At 36.8% G+C, this 19,975-nt stretch overlaps 1 non-coding gene across 1 annotated transcript; it reads left to right on the forward strand.

Moving 5' to 3' along the window:
* The first annotated feature begins 18,332 nt into the window (after positions 1 to 18,332).
* On the forward strand, positions 18,333 to 18,439 carry LOC114026759. The gene has a single exon (XR_003567167.1). It is a non-coding gene; the product is annotated as a U6 spliceosomal RNA (small nuclear RNA).
* The last annotated feature ends 1,536 nt before the right edge of the window (positions 18,440 to 19,975 follow it).

Here is a 19,975-nt window from a genome sequence, read left to right on the forward strand (position 1 = left end):
TTGTTGCCTGTTAATATGTGAATATTTCATATATCCTTTGAAAAAAAAAAGAATCCCCTGTACTTGAATACCAGATTCTTAAGTCAACATCTCTCTATATATCTATATCTATATCATCTATATCTATATCATCTATATCTATATCTATATCTATATCTCTCTCTCTCTATATATATATATATCCCTAATTTCCCTGTCTGTCTCTCTTTCTCCCTTGCAAAATTCATAAAAAGTGTCATCTACCTTTGCTGTCTCCCTATCTTTACTATCAGAACTACTCAGTCCCTTGGAATTTGTATTCAGACCCTACCTTTGTAGGGAAACTATTTAATAAAGGTTACCAGTGTCCTCAATGGCTAAATCTGATGATGTTTTATCACTTTTTTTTTTTAGCCCTGTGGCCTGTTATACAGTTGATCATACCAATCTCTGTCCCAAACTAGTATTTGTTAAGTATCTTCTAAGTGCCATACACTATGCTTAGCCCTGGGGATATAAAGTAAGCGTATGTATGAGACAGAAAGAGATAGAGAGAGACAGAGACAGAGACAGAGACAGACAGAGAGAGAGACAGAGACAGAGAGAGACAGAGAGACAGAGACAGACAGAGACAGAGACAGAGAGACAGACAGAGACAGAGAGAGAGAGAGTTCCCTGCTCTGAAGGAGCTCATAGTATAATGGGGGAGACAATATGCAAAAAAATTCATTCTGTACAAACAAGATATATTCAGAATGAATTGGGGAAAATCTCAGAGGGATGATTAAAGAACATTAAGATTAAAGAATATGGGGAAAGGCTTCTTTCAGAAGGCAGGACCTTAGCTGAGACTTGAAGGAAGCCTGGGAAGCTAGGAGGTGAAGATGAGGAGAGAGAACATTTCAGCCATGGAGGACAGCCAGTAAAAAATGCTTAGAGTTGAGAGATGGAGCAGTAAGGAGGCCAGTGTCACTGGATTGGAGTGTATGTGGAGGAAAGTGAAGATTAAGAAGACCAGAAAGGTAGAAAATAGCTAGGACATCTCTGCATAACTGTTCTACTGGAATCAGCAACTCAACATAACTAAAATAGAGCTCATCATCTATCCCCTAAACTCTCCCTCTCCCCTCCCAATTTTCATGTTTCTATTGGGAATACCACTATCTTTCCAGTCACTCAGCCCATAAACTGAGGGTCATCCTTGATTTTTTCTTTCCTCTCACACGCCTACAACCATATCCAATCAATTGCCAAGTTTTATTAATTCTACCTCTACCTCTCTTCATTGGAAAAGTCATACAACCTTAGATCATATCCTTACCAACTCTAAAGTCTTCCAATTAGTCTCTGAGATTTCCATTTCTCTTTCCCTAATCCTCCTCCACACAGTTATTAAAATAATCTTCCTTAAGGTATACTGGCCTGACTATGTAACTACCTGCTGAAAAACATTTCAGTGGCCCCTCATTTCTTCTTAGAACTCTCAGAATCTACCTGTTTCAGATTCAATACAAATTCACTTCTTTTGTTAAGCTTTCCCTGATCCTCCCTGTTGCTAGGACTCTTTCTTATTTCTCAAATAACTTGTATTATACTTATCTATTCAACAAGTCAGATACTCTCAGTAGGATATAAGCACATTGTAGGAAGGGACTATTTTCTTTTCTTTTTTCCCCCTCTTCATACCCCTGGATTCTGGCATTATAATTTGCACATAGTAGGTACTTAATTAAGATTTCCTAAATTGAATTGGAAAAAAATCTGCTGTTATTTAATGTAGCAAAGAAAAGATAATGTGGATAAGTAGCTAAATCACATGTAATTACACAGAGTGGATTTTCTCTATTAATTCTAATTTATATTTCCCTACTCTGACTTTTGGACTAATTTTTGGACTTCCCTTGGCTCTAATCAGTGAGCTTTTTTTTGCCATATCTTCCCAAATCCCAGGCTTTTATGCCACTCTCTGCAGTCTTTTCACTATACCTGCTCTCAAGCATTCTCCTCTTTATTTTTAGCACCCCTATATCTATTGTCTTTATTAGAATGTAAGTTCCTTATGAATAAGGAATGTTTTTGTATTTATATCTTTAGTGTTTAGCACAGTGCCTGGTAGAAAGTAAACACCTAATACAAATTGTCTGAATACATCTATCTATCTATCTATCTATCTATCTCTTATTTTATCTTTACTAAGGGACTTTGAATTTAGTGGGTAGTTCATAGAATTTCACAATAGTGAAGGACTTCCAATATCATCTAATTCAACTTCTGTATAAAACATCCTCCCTACAAGTGATTATTGGGCAGCTAGGTGGCACAGTGGATAGAGGGCTGGGCCTGGAGTCAGGAAGACTCATTTTCCTGAGTTCAAATCTGGCCTGAGATACTTAATAGCTATGTGACCCTGGGAAAGTCACTTAACCCCCTTTGCCTCAGTTTCTTCATTTATAAAGTGAGTTGGAGAAGGAAATGGCAAGCCACTCCAGTATTTTTGCCAAGAAAACCCCTCATGGTGTCACAAAGAGTTGGATACAACTGAAAAGCAACTGAAGAACAAAAACAAGAGATTCCAGACTAACTTCAAAGGCTTCCAAAAGACAGGGAAAGCTCTATCAATACTCCTACCAAACTGACCTACTTACCATTCTTTGTACTCATCAGAATCCCTCAATTCCTTCAAGGCTTAGTTAATGTGCCACCTCCGACTAGAATCTCTTCCAATTCTGCCTAAGTTGTTAATGTTCTCTGTGTCCTCAAGTTATGTATCTGCTTATACTTTTACATGTTATAGTAATGTGTAAGCTCCATGAGTGCAGGGACTGTTTGATTTTTTTTTTTGGTCTTTGTATTCCCAGAATCCAGTATGGTGTAAAGCACACAGGCTTAATGGACAAAACTATATTCCATTTCAAGACTATCCCAAATTGCTAGGAAATTTTTCATTCAGATTCTAGAAAAAATGAATTATTATTTGTAACAGTTCATAAAATGGCTGGTTCAAAATTTACTCTATCTTCAATTTTGAACAGATATAGGGAAGCTTATTCATGTTAAAATAGCTATAAAGGCTAAAATCTTCCCTCTTTGCTATGATGTTCTAACATCTGGACTTTCCCCTATGGATCCCATTCTGTTCTTTTTAGTGCCACCTTGTTTTTTTCATGAAAATTGCATATTCTAATTTTTTGTAGTGTTGTAAAGTCTCTTTCTAATAAAAGGTAGAATTTCTACAGCAGTTTACAAATATTATCTCATTTTTTCCTTATAACAACTTTGAGACACAGGTGCTATTATTATTCACTATTTTAAAGATAAGAAAACTGAGACAGAGAGAGATTAAGTGATTTGTCCAGGATCACACAGGCAGTGTCTGTGGCTGGATTTGAATTCAGGTTTTTTAACTCTAAGTCCAGAATTCTATTTACTGTGCCACTGTGCTGCTAACAAATGCTTACAAATTTCCTGAAAAAAGTAAGAGCATTAAGTCATATTTCCTCAAGTTATATTTTCAGGCCATACAACCCTTCCTGTCCTTTCTCCTTCACTTCAGTTAATCAAGTATCTTCTTTAGCACACCATTATCTTCACATGACTAGATTTCAAAAAGCTGGTTTAAGTTGGCATCTGCACTGGCTGCCATTAAGTCCCTCTTCTTGATAAATTGTTCATAGGGCTCATGTCAACATTTACTTAATACTAACTTTGTGCAAATGATGCAGATACAGACAAAACTGAAACAGTCCCTATTCTAAAGGAGTTTATATTAAATGGACACTTTAAATATGTATACAGATAAGTATCAAAGATAGACTGAGAAATTTGAAGAGGGGCAGAGCCCTAACAACTGGAGGGAATGGGAAAAGCCTGTGTCCTGTAAAATGTAGTACTTGGGCTGTACTCTGAAGGAAGAGTAGGAGGGTAAGAGGCAGAGGGGAGGAGAGAATTCCTTTCTGGCATGGGAGACCACCTATGAAAAGGAACAGAGAGGTAGGAGTTGGAATGTCATGTAGTAGGAATAGCTGATATGACCCGACCAGAGAGTGTAGGAAGGGGAATAATGTAAGAAAAAAAGAGATGATGGGAACCAGTTTGTCATGGAATTTAAATGCCAGGATGAAGAATATTATAGATATTCATGTAAAGTTCAATTGTAACATTGATGATGCTCTTGTAGAAGTTTGCTCTAGCACTGAGAGCAATTTCAACTGACATAAATTTTTTTCCCAATACCACCACTGCAGTACAGAAGTCGAGATTAATGCTGTTATTCTGTCAAGTGACATTGGATTTCTTGATGCACTTTTTTCATTCAATTTTTATTGCTTTTTAAATGGAAACCAACAACAGACTTTTAAACCCTTGTCACCAAAATAGGCCACATGTATCATTTTTTATTGCCCAATTCTTTGCATAGGTCTTTACTTTGTAGGTACTCCCCTACTTTAAGCACAAGATCACAGGGTCTAGAGCTAGAAGCAACCCTGGAAATCATCTGTTCAATTCAAGTATCCAAACTTCTCTAGGGAAATTAGGTGATTTGGCCAAGTCCACAAAGATGGTCTATGTTTGGGATAGGATTTGAACTGAGGTAATAAGTGGAAGAACCAGATCTTGAACCCAGGACTTCTCACTCCAAATCTTCTTTTTACTGCACTGTGCTGCCTCCTCCTTCATTTTATTTATATGGAAGCAAAAGACTGGACAGGTTAAGTGACCTAGTCCAGTTCATTTTGTGAAGAGGTGACAAGCCTGGAATTTGAATCAATGTCTTTTGACTGCAGGTCCTGAACTTTTCCCACTTTACCATGTGGCTTTGACCTAAAGGACTATGTGTGAGCGAACTTTAGGATCATTACACACATTACTAAGCAGCTGTGCCTAAATGGATTTTCTGTAAACAGAATCATCATTTTCTAATGACTAACAAATTCATTGAGATATTTCCCAGGAGGTTACACAAGCCATGAACTCTCTTACCCCTTAACTATTTTTCACACTGGGAGCCGTTTAAATAGAGTAAGAATAGGCACTGAGCAGGAAACCATACAAGTACCTTTGATTTTGGCAGTACTGTTATATGCTCACTGTTAGAGTTCTGAAGATTAAAACAAACTGGTGCAACCCCAGATCCTCATTAACTTTGTGGTGTGAAGTTGTCAATGCAATGGAGTAAAGCTCATCACACTGCCATGGGAGCTAAACGGACTCTCTGTACAGTTCCTGAGCTTACCATGGATGAGCCAGTGGTTCAAAAACAGTACAGAGTAGAAGGGGCAGAGGTGAGGATACAAAAAGCCAGCTGGCCTATTTCAAAGGTAGCATTCCAACAGATCTTCCACAGAGAAAAGAACCCTGCAATGCAAAGACTGCATGTCCTAATTCATCTGGTTCATGAGTTGGCATTATTTTCCATTCAGAGTTTCTGTATATTATTAAGGCACCTGTTTTTATCTCCTCACTGTACTACTGTATTACATCTTATGATTTACCTTAATAGGGAATATCTGTCTTATGTGGGAAGTAGCAGTCAGGAAGTCAAGAGGTCTGTGGGGCCCCATAGCTAGATGTACTTAGGGATTATAGGATAATAGGATCTTGGATTTAGAACTAGGAACTCTGAGGCTATCCAGTCCAATATCCTCATTTTACAGATGAGAAACTGAGGCTCAATGAGTAAAGTAACTTGCTCAGGACTACAGAGGTCATAAACCAAAAAGTGAGGATTTGAACACAGGTCCTTTGACTCAAACCCAGAGCTCTGTCCATGGTACCACCCTTCATCGCTTAATCTCACTAATTTTAGAATAATATAAGGGATCTTAAAGATCATCTGCACCAGTGGTGTCAAGCTCAGATAGAAACAGAACCATAAGGCTGCATATTGATTTAGACAACCTCAAATTAATATTATCTACATTTTATTGTGTTTTTATTTATTTTGTTAAACATTTTCCAATTACATTTTAATATGGTTGGAACATATTTAGGAGTTTTGTGGTCTGCAGGTGAGCCTAGAATTTGACACCACTTTAGGGACCTGTGATTTAATTGGTGTGAAAACTCCATATACCAGTGGAGATTGAAATTCATTTTTGAGAATCATTCAGGGCTCAGACAAGCTAAGTGACTCTTGTCAGGCTTCTCAGAGGCAGGATAGGGATCTAGGCCTTCCTATTGGTGTTATAGAGGCAACAATTGGAGCTCAGAAAGATTAAATGGCTCATCCTAAGGGCATTTAGCTTCTGGGAAAGAGTACTGATCTTGGAGTCAGAAGACATTAGATTAAATCCTAGCTCCAATGCCTGTTAGTTGTTGAGGTCAGGGATAAATCATTTAAGTTCTTTGAGCCATATGGTTTCTTCATCTATAAAACTGAGTTGATCTTACTTTTACTACTTACTTCACAGGGCTGATGGAGAAAAACACTTTGGTCAAGTATAAAATTCTATATAAATATAATTTTTATAATAATAACAACTCACATTTATATCACTTACATCAAAATATCCCTGTGAAATGTTACACTTTGGCATAGCCTCCTGGTTGGCCTGTCTGCCATGAGTCTCTCCTCACTATAGTCCATCCTCCACTCAGACCTCAGAGTGATTTTCCTAAAGTTCAGGTCTGAACATGACATTCATTCAACTCCAGTGGCTCCCCATCACCTCCAGGATCAAAAATAAAAATCTTCTGTTTGGCATTCAAAGGCTTTTATAACCTACCTTCCCTATACCCCACCTTTCCAGTCTTCTTATACCTTACATTCCCTCACGTACTATTTGATCAAGTAGCACTCGCCTCCTTGCTGTTCCTCAAACAAGACGCTGAATCTTCAAACTCTGGGCATTTTCATTGGCTATCTATCATATATAGAATGTTCTCTTTTCTAATCTGTTTCCTGGCTTTCTTCAAGACACAAGTAAAACCCCACCTTCTACAGGGAGCATTTTTCAAGCTTTCTTAATTCTGGTGCATTCTTTTGTTGATTATTTCCAATTTATTCTATACATAGCTTGTTTGTACATAGTTATTTGCAAGTTGTCTCTCCTATTAGACTGTAACTCTTGAGAGTAGGACTGTTTTTTACCTTTCCAGGTATCTCCAGCACTCAGCACAGTACCTGGCACAGAAGATGTATTTAATGAATGCTGTTTTATCTGACTGATTAGGAGAGATATTATGGCTCAGAGGAGTTAAGAGATTTGCCCAGTCACATGCCTTGTAATTGCCAGACATGGTATTGAATTCCTATCTTCTGACTCCTATGCTCTTTTCACTACACTATATCATATTCATTATTATTCTTTCTCTCAATTTCCAGTTTCTAAAGTGGAAATATTATCATCATTCCTTTACCTACCAGGCTGATTATCAAAATTAATTGAGGATAAATGCAAAAACTTTGCTGAACTACTTTGAACATTTTAAAGAAAGAAGGCTGTAAGACTTCAAGGTTCCATCACTTTGGTACTATAATTATTCTTTTGTCATTTGGTAACACCATTATATAACAAAACCAATGAAGTTTTAAAGATGAATACTAATTGAGTAAGATTATTCAGAAGGTGGTACATTGGGAATGATTGCTTCAATTGTCCATAAATGCAACATGGTCCCAGTAAGAGCTAGTTAATGTGGAGAACTGACCTAAACAGAACTGATATTGTTCTTTTTGGTTAAAAAAAAACTGAAGATCATTAGAAGGAACTGTGACTTTTTACTCTATTTAGAGAATATATAGGGAGTATTTCATAGCTGTTTTCAAGGACCTATAGGACTTATGTGACAAAATGATCCTGGACTTTTTTTTTTAGTCTCAAAGGGGAAGCACCAATATAATTAGGCAAATTGGTAGCTTGCTATAGATAGCAGGAATCTTGAAATGGATAGCATTCAGAGATTATCTAGTTCACACCCTCATTTTATAGATGAGGAAGCTGAGGCCCAGGGAGATTAAAGGACTTGTCCTTAGTCTATACAGGTACAAGCATCAGGTAAGGTATGAACTTAAGTCATCTGAGCCTTGAATTAGTCCTCTTTCCATTGAACTACACTGACTACTAATATGCCTTATTATATACTAGAAAAACACTTCCCAAATAAAGCTAATTTAATGTGGCATAGTAGACAGAGATCCAGTCTCAGAGTCCAGAATTCCTTACTTTATGTCCCATTTCTGACACATAGTGGCTATGTAACCCTGGGCAAGTCACTTAACCACTCAGAGATCCAAGTAAGTACTCAAGACTCTAAGTTTCAGATTAGATGCCAATATACATTTACAGAGGAAATTTCTTTATACAGATACTGGTGAAAAAATATAATCAGTTCTGCTTTGGACATGAGGAGTTTGAGATGTTTGTGATATATTCAGTTTGAATTGGTCAATAGGCAGTTGGTGATATAGATTGAGAGCTCAAAAGAGAAAATGTGGCTGGATACATAGATCTGTGAATCATTGACCTAAAGATGATAACGAACCCATGGGAGTTGATGAAGTCACTGAGTGATAAGGTAGAAAGAGGACGGAGGAACACTCAGAACATATCCTTGGTGTGTAGCCATAATTGGGAGGCAAAATATGATTGAAGAACCTCCAAAAGAGATTAACAAGGAGTAGTCAAAGAGGTAGGAGGAAAATCAGGTGAGAGTGAGATCTTAGTGTCATAGATCTAGAGACTTGAGGAGACAAGATTACTGTGGAAGAAAGATTAGATTTATTCTGCATGACCCCTATGAAAGCTTACAATCCATTATGTGGCCAAGGGATTCTATCTTACTCTGGCTTCATAGAACTGTCTACTTTATGGTGTGGTATTTTCCTGGGCATGCCTAGAACCATAGTCTCATAGGGTCAGGGGTTTTACCAATCAAAGAGTACCAGTAACTTCTTCCTGACCTTCCTAATGGTGGAAAGAAATGTTTTCTCTAAGCTCTTTTCTGATCAAGCATTAAAAACACAACATAGTAAAATAATGTGTACATGCATGTGTGTGTAAGTGCATATGCATGTATGAATGTATTTATGTATGTTTAATTTGTTTAAGATAAGACAAATATTTACCAAGAAAGAAGAATGAAATCAAATTGAATTAAATACACAAAAAAAGATACATGGATTTTAGGTACAAAACTGTCTTGTGTCAACATTTTTTTTATTGACTTCTAGGCTATCTTATAATTATTTGTCTTTTCTATTCTAGTCACTCTTGTTCAAAATTTGTTCTTGAGGACTCTCTTCCTCTTTCTCAGTTAGAAATTGATGTTTCCAATTCCTTTCAACCTCCCTTTCCCTATTTTTTCTGTCTAGCAAGTTAAGTCTTATTTGATATTTGCCCACATCTAGGTGATGACTGTGTGTGTGTGTGTGTGTGTGTGTGTGTGTGTTTTGAATTGAATTGAATTAAACACACCAAAATAAAGACATATGGATATTAGGTACACGACTGGCTTTTGGCAACATTTATTTTACTCTTAGGTTATCTTATACTTGTTTGTTTAGTAATAAAATCATAAATCCTGCCCCATCACATGAAGTAGAATGAGGTGCTATGGCATGCTATAAAGCAACTTGATATTGGGGAGAAAAAATGGTATAGGAGAGGTCTGTGTTCAAACCTGGCATTTGCTAGACATTTGGTCATGAAAAGATCACTTAATCTCAATTTTCTCAAGTTACTCATCCTTAAAATGGCGATCTGTAAAGTGCAACCTTACTGTATCTAACCCATAGGTTCTTGTGAGAAAAATATTTTACAAATCACAAATTAATATTTAGATAGGGGTTATTATCAATGACTTGATCATCACTAAAAGATTTTGAATAGAAGCTGAATAAAAAGATACTGGGGGTATTGTTAGAGATAAATTCCTATGGAAGGTTTGAGGGGATTGATTAAGGCTTCTTGCAGAAGGTAGAATGTTAACTGAAATTTGAAGGAAACAAGGGATTCTATGAAACAGATGAGAAGGCTGAGCTCCTGGCATGGAAGACAGCCAATGCATGGAGTCATGAGATAAAGTGTCATAAGTGAGGAAAAGCAGGCAGGCCAGTGTCACTGAAGCAGAGAGCAGATGGAGGAGGGCAGGAAGGGACAGGTCATGAAGGGTTTTAAAAACCATGCAGAAGATTTTATATTTGATATGCATATAATAGGGAGCCACTAGAATTTATAGAATGAGATGTGGTGGTATATGAGGGGAGAGAGACATGGTCAGACTTGCATTTTAGGAAGATCAATTTGACAGCTCAGTGAAGGATGGCCTGGAATAGGGAGAAACTCATGGCAGGGAGACGAACCAGAAGGACACAGCAATAGTTTAGGCATGAGGTGATGAGGGCCTGTACCAGAGAGGTGACAGTGTCAGAGGAGAGGAGTGCACATATGATAGATGTTAAGAAGGTAAAAATGACAGGACTTGTCAACTGACTGGATGGGCAGGGTGGGAATAAAGAGTCAAGGGTGACACCTAGATGGTGAACCCAGGAGATTGGGAAGACTGTGGCACACAATATTAATAAGGAAGAAGGGAGTTTGGAGGGAAAATGGGTTCAATTTTGGACATGCTGAGTTTAATATGTCTATGAGACATCCAAATCAAGATGTACAGTATGTTGGAGATGTAAGACCAGAGGTCAGGAGAGATATTAGAAGGACTAACAAATCTAAGAATTATCAGCATAGACATGGTAGTTAAATCCATGGGAGCTGATGAGATTACCAAGTATCCTTCCCTCCCCCTATCCCCCCTTCCTTTTAGTCCATCTGAACTGCTCACATTACTTGGATAAAATTGGTATCACTTAACTCTATTCCTTCTGGTGAGATAGAAGACCATTAGGCCTTGCCATCTACAACTGCTGGTGTCCTAAGGTCCTGCAGGCCTTACCACCTGATTTGCCTTTATACTCCCCCATATCCATGAGCACTGCCATTTGACTTACTGATGCAACCTAAGGACCCTTGGACTTTTGCATTTACCTCACTATTATAACCTTAGGACTTCTGGGCTTTTCTATGTACCCCAAAAATGAATTTTCTTTTATGTGTTATATACTTCAATTAGAACGTGAGTCTTTGGAAAGGAGAAACTGTCTCACTTAAAAAAAAATAAACTCAATACTTAGCATAATTCTTGGCACATAGAGTTAAATGAATACTTTTTCATTCATTCATTCATTAAATCATTTATCTTGAAAGAAGATTCAAATAGGTGACTGAGTTGTAAGAGCCTTCTAGCAGAACAGAGTAGAGGGACCAGGATAGTGAACTACCAGCAAAGTTTGAAAAGTGGTAGACAGACCCTGAGGACTGTGAAGAAGGTTTGGGTTTGCTTATCTATGAACCTGAAATGAAGACTCAGTTCTCAAGAAAAAAATGAACTTTATAGTAAGAAGTAGGGGTACTAGGATGGAGACAAGTGGAAAGCTCTCTACAATTGATCCAAATGGGTTTTGTAGGTATTGGGTCAGTCTTCATCAACAAGGCCTTATGGAAATGATCTAAAAAATGAATTAGAGGGATTTGAATGTTCAAAGAGCACTGACAAAAAAGAAAAGAGGAAAATTAACTAAATAATACAATCACCTTGAGGTATTTTCTCCTTTAGGGAATGGGTATGGATAGACACCTGTGAATTTTAGTGGTCTCATGACCTCAGTCATCATATGAGTGTGAGTAAATATAAAATATGACTTTAAAACTTGCTAGACCACAAAAGAGGGGCAAAGGAGATTGAAAGGAATGAGAAGCATCAATTTCTAGCTGAGGAGGGGGAAAGGAGTCCCTGGTACAAACTTTGAAAATGAGGGACTAGAACAGAAAAGACAAATAATTATAAGATAGCCCAGTAGTAAAAAAATGTTGACACAAGCCAGTTTTGTACCTAATATATCTTTTTTGGGAGTATATTTAATTTAATTTGATTTCATTTCATTTTTTTCTTGGTAAATACCTGCCTGATTGTAGACTAGTTAAACATACACATACATACACCCACACACACACATACACACACATATGGTTTTTAAACTTTTTTTGTGTCTTCAATGCTTGATCAGAAAAGAGCTCAGGGAAAACACTTCTTTCCACCATTAGGAAGGTAAGGAAGAAGTTACTGGTACTTTTTGGTTGGTAGAACCCCTAACCCTATGAGAACATATAGGCACACCCAGTAAAATACCACCACCACATTAAGTAGACAAGTCTCTGAAGCCAGAGTAAGATAGGATCTCTTGGCCACCTAATGAGTTGTGAGCTTTCATAGGGGCCATGTAGAATACATCTGATCTTTCTTCCATAGTAATCTTGTCTACTCATGTCTCTAGGTCTATGATCTTCTCTCACCTGATTTTCTTCTTACCTCCCTGACTATTCCTTCTTAGTCTCCTTTGGAGGTTTTCCAGTCATATTATACCTTCTAATTGTGGTTATACCCCAAGGATCTGTTCTTAGTGTTCCTTTCTCTCTTTACATACTCAATTATTTCAACAGCTCCCATGGGTTCATTATCACCTTTATGTCTATGAGTCAAAAATCTATATATTCAGCCACCTTTTCTCTCCTGAGTTCTAGACTCATATCATCAACTGCCTATTGGCCAATTCAAACTGAATGTATCACAAACATCTTAAATACCTCATATCTAAAACATAACATTATATTTCCTCAAAAAGCTACCGCTTTTCTGAACTTCCCTATCTTTGTAAAGGTACTACTGGTCTTTTAGTGTGAAAAGCTTGCAATCTTTGACTATCTTTGACTCCTTACTCCTTTTCACCCTCAATAGCAATCCATTGCCAAATTTTGCTGTTTCTACCCCTACCACATTGTTCACATTTATTGGTGTTCATGATCAGATGGTGACATCTCACCTGGATTACTGCAAAGGCCTCCTAATTGGTTTTGTTGCCATAAATCTCTCCCTAATCAAATCCATCCTTCACACAGTGCAAGATGGGAATTATGGCATAATGAGGCTGGAAAGCTAGGGTAGGAAACGCATTACACTTTAATCCTCTTTACTCCATGGCCTTTTCAAACTGGCTGTGTTGCTATTACTCATATGTGGGACTCCATCTCCATGCCCTTCTGATAGGATCCCCTTGCTCCTTGCACTTGCCTCATAAAAATCTCTTAATTCCTTCAAGATTGAACTCAAGTACCTCCTTCTATAGGAAGCCTTTCCTGTTCCGTCAAAATGCTATTACTTTGTATTTACTTTGAATTTTTTCTTTATATACCTATGTAATGATTCCCTAAAAGAGAAAAACAATGGCCTGGACTTGCAAGGACTTTTGGATTTTGCAGTTTCTTTTGCTTCTGTGGCAAAAAAAATCATATTGTTTGTAACTGGACGCAGAATGAAAGAGAAGGTGAGAAAAAAATGAGAGGAAGGACAAGCTAGGGTTCTCCTCAGCTCCCACATATCAGTAGCACCATTGAATACAGCAGTAGTGGTGGCAACATCAGTAATTCCTCTCCTCAAACCTGTACCTTCTCCTGAGATGCTGGAGAGGTGAAAACTAAAGGGATAAGCAGAATCGTGTAAGTTTTTTTTTTTCATTGTTGGCGCTCACTCAGGTAGCTGGAGCACAGAGGGAAAAAATAGAGAGGGAAGAAATGATAGTCCTTATCTCCTTTTGCCCCTTGAGACTGGTATCCATTTGTGAGCGTGTTCTTTTTTCTTTTTCTACTAAAATTTGCATTTGCCTGACTTAATCTTATTCTTCACCAACACCTGTGGTTAACCCTGCCTTTGTTTTCACTTGTGTCCCAGCTCTGGGAGGTTACACAGGAAGGAATGAGCTTTCCTGGGGCAGGGCCTGAATTGAAAACCACACTCATTGTTAAAAGAGTTTTTTCTCTAATGTGGGAACATAAGCATGAACTCTTAATTTCATAACTATAGCCCCAAGGGCAGGATGATCATGAAGTTAAGTCTTAAAATCTTCCACATCAGAAAATGAACCTAATATAGTGATATCCATAGATAGACATTTGTCAACACGTCTCCCCCTAAGCCTATAGGTCATCTTTGACCATCCTTTTCACCTGGAATGTACATGAAAGAATATAACGCACATACTCTTTTAGTTTTAATTGAAAATATACATTTAAGATAGAGGATATATACATATGTTTCACTTGCTATATTGAAGGTAGGGGTAGTTTCATTTCTGTTTTTATATTTTCTTTTTTCCTGGCACATAATAGGTGCAGAGTAAATGCTTGCTGCTTATTTGATTGTTGTGAGGATCATATGAAATAATGAATGCAAAGTAATTTGTCAAACCTCAACATTACTAATTTTATCCTGGGGCAACTAGGTGGTTCAGTGGATAGAGTGCCCAGCCTGAAGTCAGGAAGACTTGAGTTCAAATCTGCTCTCAGACACTTATTAATTGTGTGACCTTGGGCAAATCACTTAAACCTGTTTTTCTCAGTTCCTCATCTGTAAAATGGACTGGAGAAGAAAATTGCAAACTACTCCAGTATCTTTGGCAGGAAAACCCCAAATAGGGTCACGAAGAGTTGAGCATGACTGAAACAACTCAACAACAACAACAACAACAAGGAAATGACAGTAAATATGGACTGCAGTTTTTATTATTACTATTATCTATGGTTTTCATTATGTTATGGTAAATTCCCTTTGAGTGGATGGGCATATAGTACAGCATACCTGTATACCCCAGTCAATAGATGTGCCTTTTGTTGAAAGGTCTCGTTTTCCCTTGGCATATACAGTGCTGATACTGACACAGCCCATGAAAAGATGCTGAATGGGAACGTTCCAAAGACTCAAACAGTTTCAATTTTATTCTGTTAAGGATACATCTTGTCGATCGGTAATGCTATGTGTTCAGACAGCCACCCACATGGAGAACATACTTTACATGTGAATCATTCACTGAAACAGCAGAAATCCATAGATTTCTAGAAGAAATAGCGTTTATATAAAAGTTCTTAAAATGTGAGTAGAGGGCAGTTTTGTATATATTCTATTTAGCTGTATATGAAAACTTCTAATCCTTCTGTTGTAACTCTTAATGGCATACTCTGAGCACTGAGAAAGTGGGATTAAATTAAATTGCTGTGGCTTCTGAGTGAAACGAGAAATGTAGATTATTTCAGATATTCTTGCATAGGAATGTCAGGGCTTGGGAGTCACAAGGGATCTTAGAGATCATACAACACAGCTCAGAACCCAGTGGATTTAGTCCAGCAGCTATTAAGTAAATCTGACTCTGATATTATAGGAAAGTTTGTTCATGAATGTCTGAGCATCTCAAATTTGTGAAGAACATGCTATCCAGAAAACACAGAGAGAAAAACAGGTTCATGGAATCTATTTGGATATATATAAAATCAAAGGATCTGAGTTGCACAATATTTTCCAAGTTGTTTATAAATCGCCCAATCAACTAACATTTGGTAGTAATCTCCTATGTGCCAGATTTTGTGGCAGGTACTGGAGATAAAATGACAAAATGAAAAAAAAATCCCACCTATAGGGTGATTACATTCACCTTAATTAATATAAGCTTAATTCATTAATATAGTAATATATTAACATTTGAATTAGTAATAATAATGGCTAACATTTCTATATCACTTAATATGTGCCAGGCACTGTGCTAAGCCCTTTACCATTATTATTTCATTTGATCCTCACAATAACCCTTGGAATGAAGATGCTATTATTGTCCCCATTTTACAGAAGGGGAAACTGAGGCAAAGAGCGGTTCAATGTTTTGCCCAGGGTCATATAGCTAATAAATGTCTGAGGCCAGATTTGAACTCTAGTTTTCCTGATTTCAGGCCCAGCATTCTATCCATTGTACCACATAGCTGCATCAGAATAAAGTTAGTAATATTGACAAGATCAGTTTTCTGGGAATTAAACAAAATAGTAATCTAGGCCTGACCTTTTTTCTCCCTTTAAGTTTTGTCGGGGCTTTGGTTTTACTAAAGAAGCCACAACTGAAAACTAAAAAGAAATGTGGAACTATACAGATCAATGAATATTATTGGCACCTGATCTAGAAGTGACCTTACTTGGAAAAAAAATAAAAAGGATAGGACCATTATTTTGTTAAGGCCCACTTCCCATGAAACTGGGAAACTCTACAAACCACTTTCTTCCTACAATTTGGATGATAGGCTTCCACATTAATTAAATGTTTCCCTACTTCCAGGTGTAATTGTTTTTCAATTTATTAAGGGGGACTGATGCTCTCTCAATTTTTTTTTCAAAAGTCTAGATAATAAAAACTACTGTTATTGGCTCATATTTTGAATTACATATGGCTCCAAATGAAATGACAACAGAAGCCTGTAAATCATTTTTGGCCATTCTTTTCACCTGGAATGTAAGAATATAGTGCACATACTCTTTTAGTTTTAATTCAAAATATACATTTAAAATAGAGGATATATACATATGTTTTACTTGCTATATACTTTGTTGTTTATTCCATAGAATAAATTTCAAAACAACATGAATATAGGGCATTTCTCCTTATATAAAACTCAAAAATAGTAAAAAACAAAAACAAAACTCCCACAACTCTGCTTGAAAAATGTCAGAAACACATAAAAATAAAACTTCCTGTTTTCAGAATGGTGGGATAAGGGGCAATTTTTGACAGATCATTTTTAAAATGGTTGACTGCTTAACCCTTTATGTGTCAAACCCATTGACTTTTAGCTCTGTGGGTATAGATTTAATGGAAATACCCCCAACTATACTATGTATTTTCCTATCTTCTGAATAATTAACTAGTGCATATAATATAGCTCTTTTTTCTTTGGCCAATCCAAAGTCATTATAAATATTTCTACTTTTTTTCTTATTTGTCATTAAAAAATTCCCGTCAGGTGTCTTAACACTCTTAGAACAGGCTAGACTCGTAGATTATTAGCCAATCTGATCGCTTATTCTTTTCAATGAACTATTTTTTCTTATCAATGAACTATTGACTAATTGTAACATCATAATATCATACATAGAAGAGACCTAACAGATCATCTCATTCTCTCTCCTCATTTTGTATTTGAGCAAATTGAGGAACACAAAAGTTAAATGAGATGCCCAAAGTGGCACAACAAATAAGTGACTGAAGCAGGACTTGAACCTAGGTCCTCTGGCTATGAATCTAGGACCATTTCTGCAACAACATGCACCTCCTGGAGCATGGTAGATACAATCTTGGTTTCACTTGTCTCAGCTGTTTTTATAGCTGCTTAGCATTCAGAAACTACTTCTATTGTCACTGTTGTTTGCTTTCTTTTTTTCTGTGTGTATGTTTATTTCTGCATCCTAAGCCAGATGCTCAAGAGTTTCAAAAGGATGATCTTCAGAGAAGTGAGATTTTACTGTGTAAGATTAATGAAAGATACAGATAATCATTGCCAGGGGACTAAGAGGAGACAAAGATGACTTTGGGCTGGGAAGATTTTCATAAAGTATGTAGGAATTGATCTGGGTCTTGAAGGGAAGTCAAGGCAGTGTGATGTCGGGAGAAGTGCCCTAATTTGGACACAAAACTGGTTTCAAGTCTTAAATCTAAACCTTACTAGCCACATGCCTGTGGACAAGTCTCTGAGTCCCATTTCCTCATGGGTTAAAAGATAATATTAAATCAAAGTAATCTTATAGCAATGTTGTGAGAAAAGCTCTTTGTAAAAGACAAAATGCTATGCCTTTGTGAACTGTTATCCCAGATGGTAAGACTGGGTATGGTAGGGTACATAGAAAAGAGGCAGAACATAGTCTAAGGTTGAAGAATGCACTAAGAACTAGACTGTCAGGGAACCACACACCAGAAAGATACAACTCAAGTTCACATTAGCAATGTGCTTTCATGCTAGGATGGGTCCTTAGAATTTTGTGATCCTATGAATTTGGAGAGATTTCAGTGATTTTAGGAACCTATAAATGAAAGAAATGAAGCTATCAGAAGAGGGAACATGCAATTTAAGTTTGGAAACAGCACATAAGTGGTCGTGGCATGGACTCCTTAGTCATGAATGCACAGATCTGAGCAAAGAGGTAGGGGACAGAATATGGCATGGCATGTTCTCAGACATGACCACTATAAGAGTTGTTTTTGTTTAACTGTTTTTCCTTACAATAGAGGGTTTAGTTCATGGCAGTATCTTTTAATGTTTTTTCCTAACAGAGTAATTTTTTAAATTACTATGAATAATCCTTAAATGAAAATAATAATATTTTTGCAGCATTTTTATATCCTAAAATGGTAAAGAAAGATAAAGGAGTATTTTTAGAAATAAATATAATATAAATACAAAAGATATCAATAAAATTAAAAAAATAATGCTTAGGTGTTTGCTTTGGCATCACATATACTAAAATTGGAATGATACGAGAAGGTTAGCATGGGCCCTGTGCAAGGATGATATGCAAAATTTATGAAATGTTCTACATTTCAAACAAACAATAATGCCTAGGTTTTCAGTCATTTTAGTCATTTCAGATTCCTTGTCACCCCATTTGGAGTTTTCTTGACAAAGATAATGGAGTGGTTTACCATTTCCTTTTCCATCTCATTTTGTACATGAAGAAACTGAGGCCAGTGACTTAACCCAGGGTCACACAGCTAGTATGTGGGTCAGATTTGAACTCAGAAAGATGAGTCTGCCTGACTGCAAGCTGTCACTCTATCCACTGTGCAACCTGGCTACCCTGTAATGCCTAAGAGGTTGGAATTTAAAATACAACAGGAAGGAAGTTATAAAAAGTTACTACTATTCATACCCAAATACACAAAGAATTGCCATCAGGATAACTGTTCTCTTTGCACATCTGACTCTTTGCCACCTCTTCCATCTTAAGATAATTTTTATTACCTGAGTCTAGATAACATACTGATAATTCTGGGTAAAATATTATGTGTAAGCATAATATTTATCTTTTAATGTTTTTCTAACAATGATTTTTGACTTACTGTGAATAATTCTTAAATGAAAACAATAACATTTTATAGCATTTTTTCTCATCCTAAAGCATTTTATAATTTACAAGGCATTCTCCTCAAAGATGCCTCTATGGGAAAAAGTGCATGTATATTGTCTCCATTTTACAGACAAGGAAATTGAGACTCAGTGAGAAAAGTGATGGACAAAAATAAGCTCCCATACTTTCAGCCTACAAAACAATAACACTTGGAGGCCTAAAATTCATAACAGCCTTAATATCTTCCAAAATAATTTTACTTTTCAATTTACGTTATGTTCTTTTTAAGTATTATTTACATATTTACATTAGCAGTAGTAATCCTGAACAGTGATTTAATTTCTATTTCTTATCCTATATATTGAGAGTCATCATATCTGATTGGATAGACAACTGACTTCTGGAGTCAAGAAGACCTGAATTCAAGCTGCTTCTCTGACATTTACTGATATTGTGACTCTAGGCAAGTCACTTAACCTTCCCAATGTCTAAGGCAACTTTCTAAGATGTTGTCATAGAAAAGATACAGAGCTGCCTTGGTAGGGCCTGTTTCCTAACCAGGAGTTCCCAGCATCAATGAAATAATGAGTCCCATCCAAAATATTGAGAAAAACAGATCATAGGATTTGAAGTTGGGAATGACTTGCAGAGATAATCTAATGAAACTACTTCCATTTTTACAGATGAGGAAATTGAGGCTCAGAGAGCTTAAGTGAATTACCCAAAGTCACAATGGTGATGAATGGCAGAGATGGGATTCTAAGTCAGGTGCCCTGTCTCCAAATCTAGTGTTGAGGAAAGGAACATGTACTGGGCTGGTGCTATAACCCATTTCGCATTCAGAGACTTATTGAACTCCTAGAGAAAGGAACTAAATCTAAATAGAGTCTGTGTGTATAATGCCCAGTGCAGTTGGCTGGGGTCAGATAAGGGAGGAATTAAATGTTTCTGAATGGCTTCTGATGATAATGTTGATGTTACATTCTGATTTGGTACCAGTGATTAGATCATT

This window comes from Vombatus ursinus, unplaced genomic scaffold (assembly GCF_900497805.2).
Source record: "Vombatus ursinus unplaced genomic scaffold, bare-nosed wombat genome assembly UNPS02014841.1, whole genome shotgun sequence".
Lineage (NCBI taxonomy): Eukaryota > Metazoa > Chordata > Mammalia > Diprotodontia > Vombatidae > Vombatus > Vombatus ursinus.